Here is a 23,292-nt window from a genome sequence, read left to right as displayed (position 1 = left end):
CAGCATAATTTACAATAGACAAACTATAGAAGCAGCCCAAATATCCATCCATGGATGAATGGATAAAAAAGATGTGATTGAGATATATATATCAATATAGCAATATATCAATACACACACACACACACACACTGGACTAGTATTCAGCCATGAAAAGTAATGAAATATTGCCATTTGCAACAACATGGATGGAGCTAAAGAGTATAATATTCAGTGAAATACACCAGTTAGAGAAATACAAATACCATGTTGTTTCACTCATATGTGGAATTTAAGAAACAAAACAAATGAAGTGGGAAAAAAGAGCTAAACAAAAACCAGATCATTTACTATAGAGAAAACTGATGATTACCAGAGGGGAGGTGGAAGGGCGGGGGAAAGAGATGAAGGGGATTAAGAGAACACTTATCTTGATGGACACTGAGTAATGTACAGAATTCTTGAAAAACTATATTGTACACCTAAAATTAACATAATACTGCATATTAACTATACCAGAATTTTTAAAAAGAAAAAAAGGAAAACAGGTGGGAAGGGTAAGTGTTGACAAGAATGTTGAGAACCTGGAACATTTTTGCACTGCTGATAGGAATGTAAAATGATATAGCCACTGTGGAAAATAGTTCAGCTGTTCCTTGAAAAACTAAAGAGGATTATCATATGATTCAGTCATTCCATGCAGCTGTCATCCCATAGTCATTCCATAGCTACCTTTCATGTAGCTATGTACTCAAAGACAAAACTGAAAGCAGCAACTCGAACAAATACCTGCACACCAGTGGTCACAGGAACGTTATTCACAATAGCCACAAGATGAAAGATAATAAAAATGTCCATGAACAGACAAGTGGATAACTAAAATTAAAAAAAAAAAAAACCCAGTCTTCACATTCTGTTGTAGGGAATACCTCAATTCAGTCTACCTCCTGTGTATCTTCTGTAGTTTCATACACAACATTTATTTCTGACTCTTGCAGCCAACAAATGTGTAGCTTTTTTCTCCCCTCAACAACCAACAAGGCTTTGACACCAGCTGAGTGTCCTACGATTTAACTCAATTCTGATACTATCTACCCAGAGAAAGCACTGGGTCCCAGAGCTTCAGGGTTTCATCCGACAGCCTGTTTCTACCCACTTCCCCCTACACATATGCACACTTCAGAAGCCAGCTGCAGGTTCAGGTGATCAGCTGGGATTCTGACCAAACAGCTGTAGACTGGAGGTTCTAATGACCCAGCGTTCAGTTAATTTGCCAAAGTGGCTCAATGAACTCAGGGAAACACATCTACCAGATTATTGAAGGATATGATAACAGGTAAACATCCAGTTGAAGAGATGTGTTGGGTAAAGGCTCAGACATCCTGAATGAAGGAGATTTTGTCCCCATGGAGTTGTCCTCCCAGTATAGATGTGTTCAGAAACCTGGAAGTTCTCTGAACTCCATACTTCTGGGATTTTATGGAGGCTTCCTCACATGGGCATGGTCAATTATTAATGTCATTTCCAACCCCTCTTGTCTCTCTGGAGGATAGATATAAGGCTGAAAATTCTAAGCCTCTAATCATGACTTAGTCTTTCTGGTGACCAGTCCCATATCCAGGAGCCCACCTAGAGTTACCTCACTAGAACAAAAGATGCTCCTAGTGCTCTTATCACCAAGGAATTTAGAAGAGTTTTAGGAGCCCTCTGTCAGGGATGGGGTCAAAAACTGAATATTAAAACAAGATTGCCCCTTGGGGCACCTGGGTGGCTCTGTCAGTTAAGCGTCTGCCTTCAGCTCAGGTCATGATCCCAGGGTCCTGGGATTGGGCCCCACATAGGGCTCTCTGGTCAGTGGGAGTGTGTTTCTCCCTCTCCCTGCCACTCCCCTGCTTGTACTCTCCCTGTCAAATAAATAAATAAAATCTTAAAAGATGAAAACAAAAAACAAACAAACAACAACAACAACAAAAAAAACAAGATTGTCCCTAGTGTTCTTATAACTTGGTAAATTACAAAGGTTTTAGGAGCTTTGTGCCCAGGAATTGGGGGCAGAGACCAATATTATATATTTTCTATTATCTTACAGTTACAGAATGTGCTATACACATATAATAGAATATTATTCAGCCTTAAATAGGAGTGAAAATCTGACATACTACAACACAGATAAACCCTGAAAACATGCTAGGTGAAAAAAGCCAGACAAGAGAAAAAATATTGTATGATTCCACTTATGTGAATACCATAGAATAGACAAATTCATAATGACAGAAAGAAGATCAGAGGTTGCCAGGAATAAAGGGAAGGAAGTAAAAGAGAACTATTGTTTAATCAGTACAGACTGAGATGATAAAAAATTCCAGAGATCAATAGTGGTGATGGTTGCATAACATTGTGAATATACTTAGTACCAAAGAATTGTACACTCGTTAAAAAATAAATTTTGTTATATATATTTTATCACATTAAAATTTTTTTTAAAAATTGGTGCAGCCACTATGGAAAGAGTATGGAGATTCCTTAAAAAAATGGAAAAGAGAACAATCATATAATCCAACAAATCCACTCGGGTATTTATCCAAAAGAAATAACAACACAAAGTCAAAAAGATATATGCACCCCCCGCCCCATGTTCACGGCAGCATTATTTATAATAGCCAAGACATGTAAACAACCTAACTCTCCAACCATGGGCAAATGGGTAAAGAAAACGTGTCACACACACACACACACACACACACACACATACACACTACACAAAAGAATATTATTCAACCATAAAAAAGAATGAAATCTCATCATTGTCACACATGGACGGACCTCCATGGCATTATGCTAAGTGAAGTAAGTTGGACAGGGAAAGACAAATGCCACATGCTCTCACTTATATATGGAATCTAAAATACCAAAAACAAAAAACAAAACCCAGCTCATAGATACAGAGAACAGACTGGTGGTGCAAGAGGGAGAAGGGTGGAGAAGGAGGTGTGGAGGGAGAGAAAGGGTAAAGGAGCTCAAAAGGTGAGAACTTCCAGTTATAAAAATAAATAAGTCATGGGGATGTAATGTACAGCATGGTGCCTATAACTAACAATACTGTATTGCGTATTTTAATGTTGCTGAGAGTAAATCTTCAAAGTTACCATAATATTTGATTTGCTAAGATCTTGTTGAGAATTTCTGTATCCATGTTCATCAGGGAAAATTGGTCTGTAATTCTCCTTTTTAGTGGGATTTTTGTCTGGTTTTGGAATAAAGGTAATGCTGCCCTCATAGAAGGAGTTCAGAAATTTTACTTCGATTTCTATTTTTTGGGAGAGTTTGAGAATTATCCACCATGATCAACTGGATTTATTCCTGGGTAGCAGGGGTGGTTCAATGTTTGCGAATCAATCAATGTGATATACCATATTAATAAAAGAAAGGATAAGAACTAGAACCTCTCAATAGATGCAGGAAAAGCACTTGACAAAATATAATGTTGATTCTTGATAAAAACCTTCAACAAAGTAGAGATAGAAGGAACATACCTCAACATCATAAAGGCCATATTCAAAAGACCCACAGGTAATATCATCTTCAATGGGGAAAAACCGAGTTTTTTCTCTATGGTTAAGAATAAGGCAGGATGTCCACTCTCACCATTACCATTTAACATAGTACTGGAAGTCTTAGCCTCTGCCATCAGACAATAAAAACAACTAAAAGGCATCCAGATTGTCAAGGAAGAAGTCAAACTTTCACTATTCACAGATGACAGGATTCTCTGTGTAGAAAACCCAAAAGATTCCACCAAAAAATTACTAGAATACACAAATTCAGCAAAATCACAGGATATAAATCAATGTACTGCAATATGTTACATTTATATATACCAATAATGAAGCAGCAGAAAGAAAAATCAAGGAATCAATCCCATTTACAATTGCACCAAAACCCCTAAGACACCTGGGAATAAACCTACCCAAAGAGGTAAAAGATCTGTCCTCTGAAAACTGTAGAACACTTATGAAAGAAACTGAAGAGGACACAAAGAAATGGAAAAGCATTCTGTTCATGGATTGGAAGAACCAATATTATTAAAATGTCCAAACTACCCAAAGCAATCTATACATTTAATGCAATCCCTATCAAAATACCACAAGTATTTGGGGCACCTGGGTGGCTCAGTCAATTAGGCATCTGACTCTTGATTTTGGCTCATGTCATGATCTCAGAGTTGTGAGACTGAGCCCCACATCAGGCTCCATGCTCAGTGTGGAGTCTGCTTGAGATTTGCTCCCTCCACCCCTCCCTCTGGCTCTCTCTAAAATAAATAAATAAAATCTTAAAAAAAAAATACCACCAGTATTTTTCACAGAACAAACAATCCTAAAATTTGTATGGAACCACAAAAGACCCCAAATAGCCACAGCAGTTTTAAAAAAGCAAAGCAAAGCAAGAGGCATCACAATTCCAGGCTTCAAGCTGTATTACAAATCTGTAGTTATCAAAACAGTATGGTACTGGTACCAAAACAGACATGTAGATCAATGGAACAGAAAAGAAAACCCAGGAAAGGACCCACAACTATATGGTCAACTAATCTTTGACAAAACAGGAATGAATATTCAATGGATAAAAGACAGTCTCTTCAACAAATGTTGTTGGGAAAACCATGCAGCAACATACAGAAGACTGAGACTAGAACACTTTCTTACATTATACATAAAAATAAATTCAAAATGGATGAAAGACCTAAATGTGAGAGAGGAAACTATCAAAATCCTAGAGAAGAACACAGACAGCAACCTCCCTGACCTCAGCTGAAGCAACTTCCTACTAGACACATCGCCAAAGACAATGGAAACAAAAGCAAAAAACAAACAAACAAACAACAAAAAACTATTGGGACTTCATCAAGATAAAAAGCTTCTGCACAGCAAAGGAAACTATCAACAAAACTAAAATACAATCTATGGAATGGAAGAAGATATTTGCAAATGACATATCTGATAAAGGGTTAATATCCCAAATCTGTAAAGAACTTAGCATACTCAATATCCTCCCAAATAAATTATCCAGTTAAGAAATAGGCAGAATACATGAACATTTAGACATTTTTCCAAAGAAGATGTAGAGATGGCTAGCAGACACATGAAAAGATGCTCAACATCACTGATCATCAGGGAAATACAAATCAAAACCACAATGAGATACCACCTCACGCAAGTCAGAATGGCTAAAATTAACAACATGGAAAACAACAGAAGTTGGGAAGAATGCAGAGATAAGGGAACCCTCTTGCACTGTTGGTGGCAATGCAAATTGGTGCAGCCACTCTGGAAATCAGTATAGAGGTTCCTCAAAAAGTTAAAAATAGAACTACTCTATGGCCTAGCAATTGCACTACTAGGTATTTACCCAAAGGACACAAAATACTGATTTGAAGGGGCACATACACCACAATGTTTATAGCAGCACTATCAACAATAGCCAAAATACTGAAAGAACCCAAAAGTCCATCAACTGATGAATGGATAAAGATGAGGTGGTGTGTGTGTGTGTGTGTGTGTGTAGCAATATTACACAGCCATCAAAAAGAATGAAGTATTGCCATTTGCAACGACGTGGATGGAGCTAGAGTTTATTATGCTAATTCAAATTAGTCAGAAAAGACAAATACCATACAATTTCATTCGCATGTGGAATATAAGAAACAAAACAGATGAACATAGGGGAGGGGGAAAAAAGAGAGGGAAGCAAACCATAAGAGACTCTTAACTATAGAGAACAAACTAAGGGTTGCTGTAGGGAAGGGTGGCAGGAGATGGGCTACTGGGTGATAGGTATTAAGGAAGGTCACTTGTGTTAAGCACTGCGTGTAATATGTAAATGATGAATCACTAGCTTCTACATCTGAAACCAATTTTATCATATGTTAGTTAACTAGAATTTAAATTAAAAATTGAAATAAAGTAAATAAAAGTTCTAAGCAAATAAATTTTTAACTATGTAAGAAGACATCTTAATTAGATTTACTATGGTGATCATTTCACAATATATACAAATATCAAATGCTTGATGTAATATGCCTGAAATTAATATAATGTTATATGAAAATTATACTTCAATTTCATTTTTTTTACAGGTTTATTTTATTTGATTGAGAGAGAGAGCACATACTCATGAGTTGGGGGAGGGCAGAGGGAGAGAATCCCCAAGCAGACTTCCTGCGGAGCACGGAGCACAGAGCCCAGAGCCCAGAGCCCAGATGCAGGGATTGATTTCATGACCCATGAGATCACGACCTGAGTGGAAACCAAGAGTCAGACAGTTAACTGTCTGAGCCACCCCGGTGCCCCTCAATTTTTTTTTTTTTTTAAATCTAGTAGAACAGTACTATTCCAGTGGCTCTAAATTGTTTTCTGAATAAAAATATTTAAAGATTCATTCCTTTTCCTTTTTCTCTACATACTATTTTCTGCTCTTTGGTGCCTCCGTGTATGCTTCAGTCTCAGCATTTGAATTGAAACTGCTTGGAATATGTGGTCAGAGAAGTGGAGAGGAAGGACTGAAGATTGCCTCAGATGCTAGAAGGTCATATGCAGACCAACTCAAGGTTCTACCTTCAGTATTACAAAGGCATTGATCCTTCTTGTCCCTGAGTTTTCTGGGCTTGTGCCTGAAATATTTTGTTGCCATCTACAGAACTCTGTTGTCACTTCCTCAATGAAGTTTTTTTTAATGTCCTCCTAATGAACTAGTCATTCTTTTCTATGTGTACCCATAGCACTTAAATTGCCATTATTCAAATATTTATTATGTGGCTACTATGTGCCAGGCATTCCTTAAGGCAGTTGGAATAAATAGGACATTGAACGAAATGTACAAATATTCCTGTCCTCATGGAACTTAAATTAGAATCAGGGGAAATGAGCAATGAACAATAAACATAATACATGCACTGAATGTTAAAAGGAGATAAGTGATTTAGAAAAGAGAAAAAGGATGCTAGGGTATCACTGCAGGGGGTGAGAAAAGATGGCCATGGTGCAGTATTAAACAGAATAGTCCAAGTAAGCCCCCATTAAAAGGTGATATAAGAGCAAAGATGGGTTTTCTGTCCCCCCAGATGGTCTTAAAGTCAACTACCATGTAATTTATTTTGGGGCTTTCCTTACTGATACAGTGTCAAACTCTTAGTAGGTTATAAAATGAATTAAATGAAATCGGTCAGTATCTTTAAAAGAAACTGACTCTGTGTTTGTCCACATGTTCACACACTTGTGGCTGTACATACACAGAAATTCTTTACATTCTAAATTCATTGCCATTTTATATTTCATTTATATATTCATTAAATATATATACACACACACTGCTTCATTTAAAAAAGATTGAAAGTGACTACAAAGAAGAACTACAAGGGCACCTGTGTGGCTCAGTAAGTTAAGGATCTGCCTTCAGCTAGGTCATGATCCCAGGGTCCTCGGATTGATCCCCAAATTGGGCTCTATGCTCAGCTCAGTCTGATTCTCCCTCTGGCCCTCTCCCCTCTAGTTCATGCTCTCTCTACCAAAGAAAATCTTTTTAAAAAGGAGACATACAATAAAAATATTTATTCTTTATTAAAGTTACTAATTAAGGGCACCCAAATAGCTTAGTTGGTTAAGCGTGTCTGACTCTTGTTGATTTGGGTTCAGGTCATGATCTTGGGGTCGTGAGATCGAGTCCCCTGTTGGGTATCCTGCTTAAGATTCTCTCTCTCCCTCTCCCCACCCTCTGATTGCACTCTTCCTCTCTCTCTCTCTCTCTCTCTCTCTCTCTGTAGATAGAGTTACTAACTATGTTGTAGAAAATCAGGAATAACTGCAAGAAGAATAGAAATATGTAAATGAAGGCCAGCATAATGCCTTATACTTCAGTGCTTGCCTGAGGCATCTTTAAACTAGACTGAAAAGATATATGGTTATTTGATTCTTATCATCAAAAAGAGGAAGGCTTTTAGGAGGAAAAAAAGTTTTTGTAACTCTGAATTGTAGAAGGAATTTTCACAAAACTTCATTGTAAGAGACAACTGGATAAACCAGCAAATGGTATTCTCCACTATTACAACAGGTGAATTTCACAAAGCTGTTTTAAGTAAACTTTGATGAAAAGAAAAATTACAGTATTTAAGAATAACTCAATGTAAAAAATTCCACAAAAAGTGCCAGACTAAATAGTAGCCTTCTAGTGTATAACTTGATCCTTGGATAGAATTGAGAATGTAAGAGTGAAAAGTGACATGCGAAAAACAAAGAGAAAGGAATCCAAGTATACCACTAAAGAAAGCCAACAAATCATGAGAACACAGAGAAAGAGAAGAAAGGTACAGGGAATATTATTCAGCCATGAAAAAGAATGAATTTTTGCCATTTGCAACAACATGGATAGATCTAGGGGATATGACATTAAGTGAAACAAGTCAATCAGAGAAAAACAAATACCATATGACCTCACTTTTAAGTGTAATTTAAGAAACAAAGCAATGAGCATAGGGGAAAAAAGAGAAAGACAAACCAAGAAACAGACCCTTAACTGTAGAAAACAAACTGATGGCTACCAGAAGGGAGGTGGCTTGGAGGGTGGGTTAAATAGATGGTGGGGATTATTGAGTGCACTTGCTAAGATGAACACCAGGGGATATTCACTACATTGCAGCAATCACTATATTGTACACCTGAAACTAATATAACACTGTATGTTAACTAACAGGAATTAAAATAAAAACTTCCCCCAAAAAGTGGTGGTGGGGGGTCTGTCCTTTTCTGAGGAGGCAGCTTGAATCTATTAGGTAGGATAGTTTGAATTGAAAGAACAGAAAATATTGAAAATAAGTCTTGTGAACCAGTCTCACAATAAAAACTATAAAAAACCAAAAGTCGAAGGTGAAGTAAGTTGTTAAAAATCTTAAAGTCAGATAAAGATGGTAATATTTCCATCATTTACTGCCCACATACAATGTGTCAAGGACTGTTTTAGGATGAGGGATATACCAGTGGGGGTGGGGGGCATCCCTGCGCTGTGTGCTCCATGGAACTTATATTGCTGTGGGAGTGTGTGCATATGTACAAAAATTTTATACACACTTACACACATAAAAGATAAAAATAAGTAAAAAGCATGGATGTGTATTGTCAGATGATAAGTAATAAGTACAATGGAGCAAAATAAAGAAGGGTAGAAAGGAGTACAAGGCAGGGACTGGGGCTCTAGAGCAGGCCATGAAGGGAGTAAACCAGGTAGCTAATGGGCAGATGAGCATTCCAGGCAGGAGTAACAGCAAATACAAAGGGCTAAGGCAGAAGAGAACCAATGTCTGATGAACAGCACTGTTGCTGTATTGGAGTAAGCAGAAGAAGAGAGTAGTAGGATGTAGAATAAACTGACAAAAGTTTTATAAAAAGATTAAAAAGATATTTAAAGACTAAAGCAGGAGAGAGTCAAGAAGGCGGAGGAGTAGCAGACTGAGACAACATCAGGTCGCAGGAGTTCAGCTAGACAGTTATCAAACCATTCCAAACACCTACAAATGCAACAGGAGATCAAAGAGAAGAGGAGCAGCAATTCTAGGAACAGAAAAAAATTGAACATTTTTTGAAAGGTGGGATGTGCAGAGAAGGAATCCAAAGCAATGGGATTAGATAGACCATGGGGGAAGGCTGGTTCCCAGCAAGCAGTGGAGCAACAGAGCACAAAATCTGAGCTTTTAGAAGTCTGCTCCACTGAGGGACATCGCTCCAGAGGCTAAGCAGGGGTGGAGCCCTTGCGGGGACAGTGTGGTCTCAGGTCCCGTGGAGTCACAGCAGGATCGGGGGTGTCTGAGTGTAGCAGAGCTCACAGGTATCAAAGTGGGGAAGCCAGCTATAGAGATGGAGCCAAGGAGGGAGCTCTCAGCTCGGGGTTACCTTAAACTGATCTGTGGTACAGCTGGGCCACTGCTCTTTGAGCAGGGACCCCACAAGTGGCAGATCTCTCCCTCCTTCCTCCACCGGAAGAGCAGCGCAGCAGGAATCTGCTGTGTTTGGAGACTCCAAACAGGGCATGTGCCAGAGACAGAAATACTTGGTCACAGGCTGGGTGAGCTTGGAACACTGCCAGAGACCAGGGAGATGGGAGTGATTGAGCACTTTTCTCTGAGGGCACACTGAGGAGTAGGGCCCCAAGCTCACAGCTCCTTGGCTCCTCCAGGCCAGAGATTGGGAGGCCACCATTTTCATTCCTGTCCTCCAAAGCTGTACAGAAATCATTTAGGGAACAAAAGCTCCTGAGAGCAAACCTGAGCAGATTACTTAGCCTGGCCCCTGGCTAAGGTGGCACAATTCTGCAGTAGGTAAAGACATTTGAGAATCACTACAACAGGCCCCTCCCTCAGAAGATCAGCAAGAACATCCAGCCAAGACCAAGCTCACTGATAAAGGAGAATAGCGGAATTCCAGAGGAGGGGAAAGCAAAGCATGGAATTCATGGCTTTCTCCCCATGATTCTTTAGTCTTTCAAAGTTAATTAAATTTGTTTAATTTTATTTTTTTCTCATTCTAATATTTTAACTCTTCCTCCTTCCTCTTTTAACATTTTTAAACTAGTTTAATAATACCTTTCTTTAAAAAATATTTTTAAAACTTCATTATTATAGTCACATTTTATCCATAGTATCTAACTTTATTTTTTTTGTATACATATAGGGATTTTTCTTCTAAAAAATTTTGGGATACAATTTCTTCTAACAGATCAAAATATACCTTAAATCTAGCACAGGGCATTATTCCAGTCTCCAGGATAAGCAAATTCCCTCCACTTTCTTTTTCCAACCAACTTATCTTATCAATTCCTTTTTTAGAATTTTTAAAAAAAATTTTCATCTTTACATTCATATCCCATCCCTTCATCATGCTTACCCTTATTTTTGTGTATATATATATATAAGTTTTTCTTTCTTTAAAATTTTGGGAGGTAGTTTTTTCTAAGAGACCAAGATACACCCAAAATCAAGTGGGTGGCTCTGTTATATTCACCAATCTAATATATATATATATATACATACATATATATATATATGTATGTATATATATATATATATATATTTAATTATTTTTAAATTTTTATTTACTTGACAGAGAAAGAGATCACAAGTAGGCAGAGAGGAAGGCGGGGGGGGGGGAAGCAGGCTCCCCACTGAGCAGACAGCCCGATGTGGGGCTCAATCCCAGGACCCTGAGATCATGACCTGAGCTGAAGGCAGAGGCTTAACCCACTGAGCCACTCAGGCACCCCATATTTTTTAATTTAAAAAAAGAATTTGTTTTTAAGTTTCTTTTTACCCCCTTTCTTCTCCCCCCAATTTGGGGTCTCTTCTGATTTGGTTAGCATACATTTTTTCTGGGGTCTTTGCCACCCTTTTAGTATCTTAATCTCTCATTCATATATTCTTATCTGGATAAAATGGCAAGGTGGAAAAACTCACGACAAAAATAAGAACAAGAGGCAGTACCAAAGGCTAGGGACCTAATCAATACGGACATTGGTAATATGTCAGATCTAGAGCTCAGAATGACGATTCTCAAGGTGCTAGCTGGGCTCAAAAAAGGCAAGAAAGGTACTAGAGAAACCCTGTCTGGAGAAATAAAAGCCCTTTCTGTAGAAATAGAAGAACTAAAATCTAACCAAGCTGAAATCAAAAAAAGCTATTAAGGAGGTGCAATAAAAAATGGAGGCTCTTACTGCTAGGATAAATGAGGTAGAAGAGAGAATTAGTAATATAGAAGACCAAATGACGGAGAATAAAGAAGGTAAGCAAAAGAGAGACAAACAACTACTGGACCATGAGGGGAGAATTTGAGAGATAAGTGATACCATAGGACAAAACAATATTAGAATAATTGGGATTCCAGAAAAAGAAGAGAGAGGAAGCAGAAGGTATACTGGAGCAAATTATAATAGAGAGTTTCCCTAATATGGCAAAGGGAACAAGCATCAAATTCCAGGAGGCACAGAGAACCCCCTCAAAATCAATAAAAATAGGTTCACGCCCCATCATCTAACAGTAAAACTTAAAAGTCTAAGTGACAAAGAGAAAATCCTGAAAGCAGCTCGGGACAAGAAGTCTGTAACATACAATGGTAAAAATACTAGACTGGCATCAGACTTATCCACAGAGACGTGGCAGGCCAGAAAGAACTGGCATGATATATTCAGAGCACTAAATGAGAAAAACATGGAGCCAAGAATACTATATCCAGCTAGAGTATCACTGAAATTAGAAGGACAGATAAAAAGCTTCCAGGACAAACAAAAACGAAAAGAATTTATAAACACAAAACCAGCCCTACAGGAAATATTGAAAGGGGTCCTCTAAGCAAAGAGAGAGCCTAAAAGTAGTAGACCAGAAAGAAACAGAGACAATATACAGAAACAGTCACCTTACAGGCAATACAATGGCACTAAATTCATATCTTTCAATAGTTACCCTGAATGTAAATGGGCTAAATACCCCAATCAAAAGACACAGGGTATCAGAATGGATAAAAAAACAAAACCCATCAATATGCTGTCTTTAAGAAACTAATTTTAGACCCAAAGACACCTCCAGATTTCAAGTGAGGGGGTGAAAAACCATTTACCTTGCTAATGGACATCAAAAGAAACTTGGGTGGCAATCCTTATATCAGATAAATTCGATTTTTTAAAAGATTTTATTTATTTATTTGACAGACAGAGATCACAAGTAGGCAGAGAGGCAGGCAGAGAGAGAGGGAGAAGCAGGCTCCCTGCTGAGCAGAAAGCCCAATGTGGGGCTCGATCCCAGAAACCTGGGATCATGACCTGAGCCAAAGGCAGAGGCTTTAACCCACTGAGCCACCCAGGTGCCCCGATAAATTCGATTTTAAGTGAAAAACTATAAGAGATGAGGAAGGACACTATATCATACTCAAAGGGTCCGTCCAACAAGATGAACTAATAATTCTAAATATCTATTCCCTTAACATGGGAGCAGCCAACTATATACACCAATTAATAACAAAATCAAAGAAACACATTGACAATAATACAATAGTAGAGTACCTTAACACCCCCCTCACTAAAATGGACAGATCATCCAAGCAAAAAGATCAACAAGGAAATAAAGGCCTTAAACTGGACAAGATGGACATCACATATATATTCAGAACATTCCATCCCAAAGCAACAGAATACACATTCTTCTTTAGTGAACATGGAACATTCTCCAGAATAGATCACATCCTGGGTTACAAATCAGGTCTCAACTGGTACCAAAAGATGGGGATCATTTCCTGCGTATTTTCAGACCACAATGCTCTGAAACTAGAACTCAATCACAAGAGGAAAGTTGGAAAGAACTCAAATACATGGAGGCTAAAGAGCATCCTACTAAAGAATGAATGGGTCAACCAGGAAATTAAAGAAGAATTGAAAATATTCATGGAAACAAATGATAATGAAAACACAACTCTTCAAAATCTGTGGGACACAGCAAAGGCAGTCCTGAGAGGAAAGTATATAGCGATACAAGTGATATGGACAAAATGGGTGAAGAAGAATGGGAAATATAGTCTTCCAGTTATGGAATGAGTCACAGAATAAAAGGTATGGCATAAGGAATATGGTCAATGGTATTGTAATACTGTTGTATGGGTGACAATAGCTACATGTGTAGTGAGCACAGCATTCTGTATAACACTCTCAAATCACTGTTTTACTCCGGAAACTAATAAACATTGTGTGTCAACTACGCTTCAATTAAAAAATACATATATGTCATCTCTAAATATCAAATCATTATGTAGCATACCTGGAACTAATAATACAACACTATATATCAATTCTGCCTCAATAAGAAAAAATATATATTTGACATCTTCAGATATATAAAAGTATGTATTCATGGCAAACAATTAGACAAAAGAAAAATTACATCAAAAGAATATATGTGTAACTGAAGATATCAAAAGGGATAGGTACAGAAAATATTTGAAGAATAATGGAAGAACACTGGAAATCACAAGTACTTGAGTAAATTTAAGTAATTATTTTCTTGTGTAACAGAAGATATCAAAGGGGATAGGTACAGAAAATATTTGAAGAATGATGGAAGAACACTGGAAATCACAAGTACTTGAGTAAATTTAAGTAATTATTTTCTTGTTGTTATTTAAATCTCTGTAAAAGATAACAAAAACTTCTAGTTTCCCGTCAGCATTTAAGAAGCCTGAAGGTAGCCACTCCATCCTACAAAATAGGAAACTGCAAAGCTAAAAAATGAAAAAAACTTCTTAGAACCATAAAAGAAGGAAAGTCACAAGCAAACAACTGACCCCCAAATTGGAGAGATAATAGGCCAGTACAGATAACCATAACTTACCAGAGCAGAAACTGAGTGAAACTCTCCACAAGAACGGATGTCACGGTAGGTAAACTTGAACTGCAATTGATGAATTACTGGAGGCTTGGTGTAGGCAAGTCCAAAAAGATAAAACTTCAGTGGAGCACAGTCACATTTCTAAGAGTCTTACTTCTAGGAGTTCACGGGGTCCTCACAGTGAATATTGGAGAAAAGCCCCTTTGTGCTTCCGGCAGGGTTTGGGAAAAGGGAATCATTTTGAAACACACTGGAGCATTTTTTTCTTCTTAAAAAGTTCTGCCTCAGCTAAAACTACTTAACCAGCGCCTACCCTGCTGGGGTTTATCAGAGCCAAATTGTTCTGGGAGAAGAGAAACCCTCAACTCCAGCTGGCTCTATCCTTTCAGAGGAAGGAAGAGAAATGCACACACTCCTGCCCACTATCACCATCAGTCCCACCTACAGCGGGTGGGGACCGAGACCAAGTGAAGTTCAGAGTCCAGAGGCAAAAGCTAACTAACTGGAGCCTAAGACCTAATCATAGGACTACAAAACACTTCCTCTCCCCCCACAGCTTACTACCACACTCCTAAAGCCTATTTACAGCACTGTTACCCAGTACATCATGTCCATCTTTCAACAAAAAATTAGAAAACATACTAAAAGAAAAAAAAAAAAAACACAGTTTGGGGGGGAAAGAGAAAAAAAATAGAGTGGCGTTAAAATCAGACTCAGATTTGGTAGGGATATCGCGTTATCAGACTGTGATACAAAATAACTCTGATTAATGTTAAGGGCTCTAATGGATAGATAACATGCAAGAACATAAAGGAAACGTAGGCAGAGAGACTGAAATTATAAGAAACAAAAAGAAATACTAGAGATTAAAAGCACTTTAAAAGAAATGAGGCATGCCTTTGATGTTCTCCTTGCATGCAGCTGAGGAAAAAAAATCTCTGAGCTTAAGGATATGTCAATAGACACTCCAAAAATGAAAAGACAAAAAAGACTGAAAAATAAAAAGCCCCAGAATATCCAAAGAAACTTAGGACAACTACAATAGGTGTAACATACCTATAATGGAAATATCAAAAAAAGGAGAAAGACAGAAAGAAAAAGAAGCAATATTAGAAGCAATAAGAACTGAAAACTCCCAAATTAATGTTGGACACCAAACCAAGGATCCAGACAGCTTAGAGAATAGCAACCAGCATAAATATCATAAAACTACACATAGGCATATTATTCTCAAACTATAGACAATCAAACATAAAGAAAAATTAGTGAAAAGAGAGGAGAAAAAACACCTATAGAGCAAAGATGAGAATTGTATTCTACTTCTCAGAGACCATGCAAGCAAGAAGAGAGGGCAGTGAAATATTTATGGTGTTGAGAAAAAAAACCCACAACCCTAGAATTCTGTTTGTGTACCTCGAGAAATTATCGTTCCGATGTGAAGTGGAAATAAACACTTTCTCAGACAAACAAAAATTAAGGAAATTTGTTGCAAGCCAGCCTATCTTGTAAGAAACATTTAAAGTTCTTTAGAAAGAAGAAAAATTATATAGGTCCAAAAGTCAGATCTACAAAAGGAAGAGCACTGAAGAAGGTTGAGGGAAGGTAAAATAAAAACATTTATTTCTTCATATTCTTTTTTAAAAAGTTATTTATTTATTTATTTGACAGACAGAGATCACAAGTAGACAGAGAGAGAGGGGGAAGCAGGCTCCCCGCCAAGCAGAGAGTAGGATGCGATGCAGGGCTCGATTCCAGGACCCTGAGATCATGACCCGAGCTGAAGGCAGAGGCTTTAACCCACTGAGCCACCCAGGAGCCCCATATTTTCTCATATTCTTAATTGAACTAACAGATAACAGTTTGTTCAAAATAACAATAGCAACAATGTATTTGTGTATGCTTATAATATAATATAAGCAAAATGAATGACTAGCAATGATACAAGAGATGGGAGGGAAGAATTAGGATTATTTTGTCACTGTTAAGGTACTTGCACTACCTAGAAATGGACCTGGATAGTCACAAATGTATATTGCAAACTCTAGGGCAACCAATAAAAAAAGTTTAAAAAAAAAGAAGCATAATCGATTTGTGAAGAAAGGAGAGAAAATGGAATCATATAAAATTCTCAATTAAAACTACAAATGACAGGGGCACCTGGGTGGCTCTGTGGGTTGGGCCGCTGCCTTTGGCTCGGGTTGTGATCTCGGGGTCCTGGAATCGAGCCCCGCATCGGGCTCTCTGCTCAGCGGGGAGCCTGCTTCCTCCTCTCTCTCTGCTTGCCTCTCTGCTTGCTTGTGATCTCTCTCTGTCAAATAAATAAATAAAATCTTAAAAAAAAAAACTACAAATGACAGAAAAAATATGGAAGACAATAACAGGAACAAAGGCAACAAACAGAAAAGATTGACATATAAAGTAGATACTAATTCAGTTATATAAAAAATCACTTTGAACATCAATGGTCTAAATACTTGAATAAAAAGACAGAGACTGTCAGAGCAGGTTAAAAAAAACAAGATCCAACTATATGTTATCTACAAGAAATCTACTTTAAATAAAGATAAACAAGATTAAAAGTAAAGAGATGGAGAAAGATATACCATGCAAACACAAAGCAAAAGAAAGCAGCAATAGCTATATTAATTTCAGACAGAGCAGACTTCAAAGCAAGGGAAGTTTATCAGGGATAGAGAGAGGCATTACATAATGATAAGGAGGTCAACCTTCCAAGAAGACAAAACAATCCTTAATGTGTACGGGCCTCAGAATAAGTGAAGTAAATATTGACAGACCTGAAAAGAGAAATAGACATAACCTATTGCAGACTTCAACACCCCTGTAGAGAAATGAACAGATCCAGCAGGCAGAAAATCAGTTAAGGCCAGAGTTGACATCAATAAACTGGATATGATGAACATCTATAGATTACTTCATCCAACAGCAGCAGATTACATTCTTCTCAAACTTAAATGAAACATTCACTAAGATGGACAATATTCGGAGCCATAAAACAAACTTTAACACCTTTAAAAGAATAGATATTATATAACGTCTGCTCTTAGACCCTAATGGAAATAAACTAGAAATTCATAACAGAACAAAGACTGGGAAATACAAAATAGTTGGACATCAAGCAACACACTTTTTTCTAAACAACACTGGGTCAAAAAAGAAATCTTAAGAGAAATTTTTAAAATGCCTTGAACTAGAAAAAAATACTTTGAACTAAATGAAAATGAAAACACAACTTATCAAAATTTGTGGGGTGCAGCACAAAAAGTGTTTACAGCAAAATTTATAGCATTGAATTCATATACTAGAAAAGAAGAAAGATCTAATCAATCATCTAAGCTTCAACCTTAGGTAAATAGGAAAAGAAGAGTAAATTACACCCAAAGTAAATAAAAGAAAATAAATAATAACAATTAGAGTAGAAATCAATGAAACTAAAAACAGTAGGTCAATAGAGAAAGTCAATAAAACCAAACACTGTTCCTTTAACAAGATTTATAAAATCAATAAGCCTTTAGCCAGACTAACTAAAGAAAAAAGACACAAATTACTAATATAAAAAATTAAAGAGAGGGTATCACTGCTGATCCCCTAGGCATTAAAAAGATAATAATGAAATATTATGAACAACTTTATGCCCATAAAGTTGATAATCTAGATGAAATGAACCAATTCCTTGAAAGATACAAACTGTCAAAAATCACAGCTGAAGAAACAGACAATCTGAATTAGAAATCAAAGAAATTGAATCAATAATTAATAACCTTCCAAAACATAAAGAGCTGGGCTTACTGTGAATTCTACCAAACATTTAAGAAAGAAACTATACCTATTCTCTACAATCTCTTCTAGAACACAGAAGCAGAGGGAATATTTCCTAACTCAGGCCAGCATTACCCTAGTGCCAAAATCTGACAGATACATTATAAGAAAAATAGAAACCAATATCTCTCATGAAGATAGATGCCAAAATCTTCAATTAAATATTAGCAAATGAATCCAATAATGTATAAAAAGAATTAGGAACCACACCCAAGTGGGATTTATCCAAGGTAGGCAAGGCTATTTCAGCTTTTGAAAATCAGTTACTTTTAATGCATCATATCAACAGACTAATGAAGGAAAATCATGGGATTGTATAAACAGAAGCAGAAAAAGCATTTGACAAAATCTAACACTCATTCCTGATAAAAACTCCCAGCAAACTAGAAAAGGAGGAAAACTTCCTCAACTTGATAAAGAACACCTACCACAAATCCCAGCAGCTAACATCATATTCATTAGTGAGAAACTTGCTTTCCCCACAAAGATCAGGACCAAGGCAAGGGTGTCCCCTTTCTTCACTGCTTTCAACATCATACTAGAAGTCCCAGTTAATGCAATTTAAAAAGAAAATAAAAATCACAGAGATTGGGAGGGAAGAAATAAAACTATTTATTTTCAGGTGACATGATCATCTGTGTAAAAATCTGAAAGAATCTACATATAAAACTTCTAGAACTAATAAGTGATTATTACAAGACTGCAGGATACAAATATGTAGAAGTCAATTGCTTTCTTATATATAAGCAATGAATAAGTGGAATTTGAAATTAAAAACATATTATCATTTACATGAGAATCCCCCCACACAAAAAGGAATACTTAGGTATAAATCTAAAAAGATATGTACAAAATCTATATGAGGAAAACTACAAAACTCTGATGAAAGACATCAAAGAGCTAAATTAGTGGAGATATAGATATTCCATATTCATAGATAGAAAGGGTCAATATTGTCAAAATATTAGTTCTTTCCAACTTGATCTATCGTTTCATTCCATCCCAGTCAAAATCCCAGCAAGGTATTTTATGGATGTTGACAAAAAGGATTCTAAAGTTTATATGGAGAAGCAAAGGACCCAGAAGAGCCAAAACTCAATATTGGAAGAGAACAAATTTGGAGGACTGACACTATCTGACTTCAAGACTCACTATAAAGGTCCAGTAATCAAGACAATACGGTATTAGTGAAAGGACAGAGTAGTAGATTAATGGAACAGAATAGAGAACCCAAAAACAAACCACATAAGTAGAGACAGTCAACTGATCTTTGACAAGGGAGCAAAAGGCAGTACAGATCTTTGACAAATGTAACAAAAATAGTCTTTTCAACAAATAGTACTAGAACAACGGGACATCCACATATGTGTGTAAGCATGTGTGCACACACAATCTAGACACAGATCTTAACACCTTCACAAAAATTAACTCAGAGTAGATCACAGACCTAAGTGTAAGACATAAAACTATAAAAGTCTAAAACATAGGAGAAAACCTAGATGATTTTGGGAATGGTGATGACTTTTCAAATATAAGACCAAAAACACAATCCATGAAAGAAATAATTGATAAGCTGGATATAATTAAAACTAAAAATCTGCTCAGTGAGAGACAATGTTATGAGAAAGAGAAGATAAGCCACAGACTGGAAGTATTTGCAAGACACATCTGATAAAGGACTCTTAAAACTAGACAATAAGAAAACAATCTGATTTAAAGATAAACAGAAGATCTGAACAGAAACCTCACCAAAGAAGATATACAGATGAAAAGCAAGCATATGTTCACCATCATAGGTTATCAGGAAACTTCAAATTAACATAATAATGAGATACTACTACACACCTTAATTAGAGGGGCCAAAATCCAAAATACTGACATCAAATGCTGGAGAGGACGTGGGGCAACAGAAACTCTCATTCATGACTGTCAGGAATACAAAATTGTATGACCTCTTTGGAAGACATTTTGGTGGTTTCTTACAAAACTAAACATACCCTTACCATATGATTCATTCAAGAAGCAATCATGCTCCTTGGTATTTATCTAAAGGATCTAAAAACTTTTACCCACACAAAAACCTGTATGTGGATAAATATACTGACTTTATCCATAACTGGCAAAACTGGGAAGCAACCAAGATATCCTTCAGCAGGTAAGGGGACAAATAAAGTGTGGTATATCCAGATAATGGATTATTATTCAGCACCAAAAAGAAATGAGCTATCAAGCCATGAAAAGACATGGAGGAAACTTAAATATATATTACTAAGTGAAAGAAGACAACCTGAAAAAACTACATACTGTATGATTTCAACTACAGGTGACCCTCGAACAACACAGAGGTTGGGGTTGACCCCCTCACATATTAAAAATCCATGTATAACTTTTGACTCCTCAGAAAGTTAATTACTAATGGCCTGTTGACAAGAAGCTGATAAGATAAACAATTAGTTAATAGATATTTTTATACATATTATATACTGTATTATTACAGTAAGGTGAGCTAGAGAAATGAAAGTGTTGTGTTATTTAAAAAATCATAAGGAGGGATGCCTGGCTGGCTCAGTCAGAAGAGCTTGCCATGCTTGACCTCAGGGTCATGAGTTTGAGCCCCAGATGAGGTATAGAGATTACTTAAATAAATCTTAAAAAAAAAAATCGTAAGAGAAAATACATTTCCAGGACTGTAAAATATCCATGTATAAGTTGACCCATACAATTCAAACCTGTGTCAATGATACATGCCATCCTGGAAAAGGAAAAACTATGGAGACGGTAAATAGAGTAGTTGTTGCTACAGATTAGGTGGGAGAGGGGATGAAGAGAGCACAGACTTTCAGGGCAGGGAGACTATTCTGCATAATACAACAACGGTGGATACATGTTACTATACTACATCTATTAAAACCCATAGAATGTGCAACACCAAGAGCGAACAAGACCGTAAACCTTGTAGTTTGGGTGATGATGTTGTTTCAGTGTATGTTCACTGCAACAAATGCACAACTCTGTTGAGTATGTTGACATGGCGGAGGCTTTGAGTGTATGGGGAATATGATATATGAGGGGGAGGGTTATAGAGGAAAACACAGCAGAAAATCTTTGTGACCTTGTGTTTGCCGGAGTTCTTAGCCCCAAAGCGCGAACCATCCAGGCAGCTTGCGCCCTGCACAGCCCCACTCTCCTGGTTCCACCTGGGGCGGGAGGCTCAGCCTGGCCCCGCCCTGGAACTCCTCGGGGCCTGCCCCGGCCCTCCTGGCCCCGCCCACCGCCCCACCTTCTCGCGTCCCGCGGCACCAGGCGGGGCGCGCGCCCGCCCGCTTCTCCACCCGGAAGAGCCACCTGAACGGCGAAGTTGAGGCGGTGCGCGGCTCGGCGTCGGTCGGGTGCGCGGGCCCGGCCGAGGAGCCGGCGCCGTGTCTATTTCGCCCAGGCGCGACACAGATCCGTCGGAGCCTGCGCGCCCCCGCGGCCGGCGCCTCGAGCAGCCGGCGCACGCGCCCCGCCCCGCCCCCAGCGGCCTCCTCGAGCTCCCGCCGCCAGGCCGGAGCTCTCCGCGCCCCTTGGCCTCGGGAGCAGTGTGTCTCGGTGACTTCCGACACTTCGTGCCCGCCAGTAAGTGACAGTCGCAGCCTCGTTTCCCCGTTCCTATTATGTTTTTCTCCCCCAGTTCGTCCTAAGTCTCGCTCACATCTGTTAGTTCCCAAACTATTCAACTCCGGGATTGGTCGGGCGACCGAGCTGCCGGGTTGCCGAGCCCGGGTAGTGTCAGAGTCCTGCTGAGGTTTCGTAGGGCAGGGGCTGCGTCCAGAGACGGAAGAGCGGAAAGCAGCCCTTTGAGTACAACCCGACTCCACGTTTGCCGAGCGCCCGCGGGCGGCCGAGCGGGCGGGCGGGGAGGAGGTGCCTGGAAGTCGCGGGCTGCCGGCGAGGGGGGCGGGTCCTAGGACGCGGCGCCGCGGGGACAGACAAGGGGGCGGGGCTCCCGGTGGGTGCGGCGCGGCCGCTGGGCGGGCGGGGATTCCCGGTGGTCCAGTTGGAAGTGGCCGCTTAGTAGCTCTCCTGACTCTCGTGGACGCTTCACGCGGTCCAAAGGATGAAGTAGCACGTCGTTGTTATTTTGACCTCACTCAATAAGTAAAAGGAAAGGGAACTTGAAGGTTGTAGAACAATAAGGGTAGGCATGTTTATAGGGGTAGCAAACTGCTTAGAGTTGAACAGTTTTGCGCAGATTTTGAAACGGGATGCAGTTTTTTTTCTTTATTCAAAGCTGCCATTTCAGCAAAGACTAGGCAGAATTTAATCTGACCTTAATTTGAACCATGAAATTGCAGCTACCTTTTTGCCCTATGTGGAGCTGTCTTTTAAATTGCTCAACTTGTGGCTCCAAATTTAATATGCATTTATAGAATCTTAGAGATTCATTTCTAGCAACTCTTGGGAGTCCAGTTTTTTTATTTGTTTGCTTGTTTTAAGCAAAGGCCATGATCTGGATATATTGTAGGATCAATTATTTCCAAGTGCTTTTTCTGCTTTACCCTTGACTGAATTTATATTACCTAATCAAAACAAATTATCAGTGTAGTGGCGATAATTTGTTCTCACTCATTCTCCTGGATATACGTATACCCATCTGTCAGTCTCACACCGGTGTCCTGTAATTGTGGGAATTCTTGGCCTATGACACATACCCATTTATTTCTTCTACACCTTCTAGAATAGTAGGTTCCCCAAAAGGCAAAATATTAAAGAGCCTGTGTAACACATAGGATGCTGAAATGTGAACTTCATAAGTCATCTTCTATCGTCTGTTTGTTGGACCAAATACAATAAATGGTGGGTGAATGAAATGTCAAATCACACTTGTCCTCCAGTTCTCTGTTTCCAAACCAAATAAAAGTTTCTTAGATCATCGATTTCAGCCGTTTATTTGGAACTGCCCATTGCCATGTCCATTTAAATTTAATCCTCTCCTTTGTACTCCTATTCATACTACATTTTTACCACTGTTAGGGCACTGTTTGATTTGATCTGTCCCTTGGTTCTCTGAGGGCATTGAGGATCTTTTA

The 23,292-nt window shown here is 38.4% G+C and overlaps 1 protein-coding gene across 1 annotated transcript in view; it reads left to right on the top strand.

The window, feature by feature from the left end:
- The first annotated feature begins 21,774 nt into the window (after positions 1-21,774).
- LOC111147567 (minichromosome maintenance 9 homologous recombination repair factor) overlaps positions 21,775-23,292 on the top strand; it is an 88,189-nt gene continuing 86,671 nt past the window's right edge. Inside the window, exon 1 of the mRNA XM_022503669.1 lies at positions 21,775-21,838. The gene's annotated coding sequence lies outside the window, so the exon portion shown is untranslated. The remainder of the gene's footprint in view (positions 21,839-23,292) is intronic.

This window comes from Enhydra lutris, unplaced genomic scaffold (genome assembly GCF_002288905.1).
Source record: "Enhydra lutris kenyoni isolate GAN:26980312 unplaced genomic scaffold, ASM228890v2 scaffoldscaffold17, whole genome shotgun sequence".
Taxonomy (NCBI): Eukaryota; Metazoa; Chordata; class Mammalia; order Carnivora; family Mustelidae; genus Enhydra; species Enhydra lutris.
This window is presented reverse-complemented; position numbering and strand designations above follow the sequence as displayed.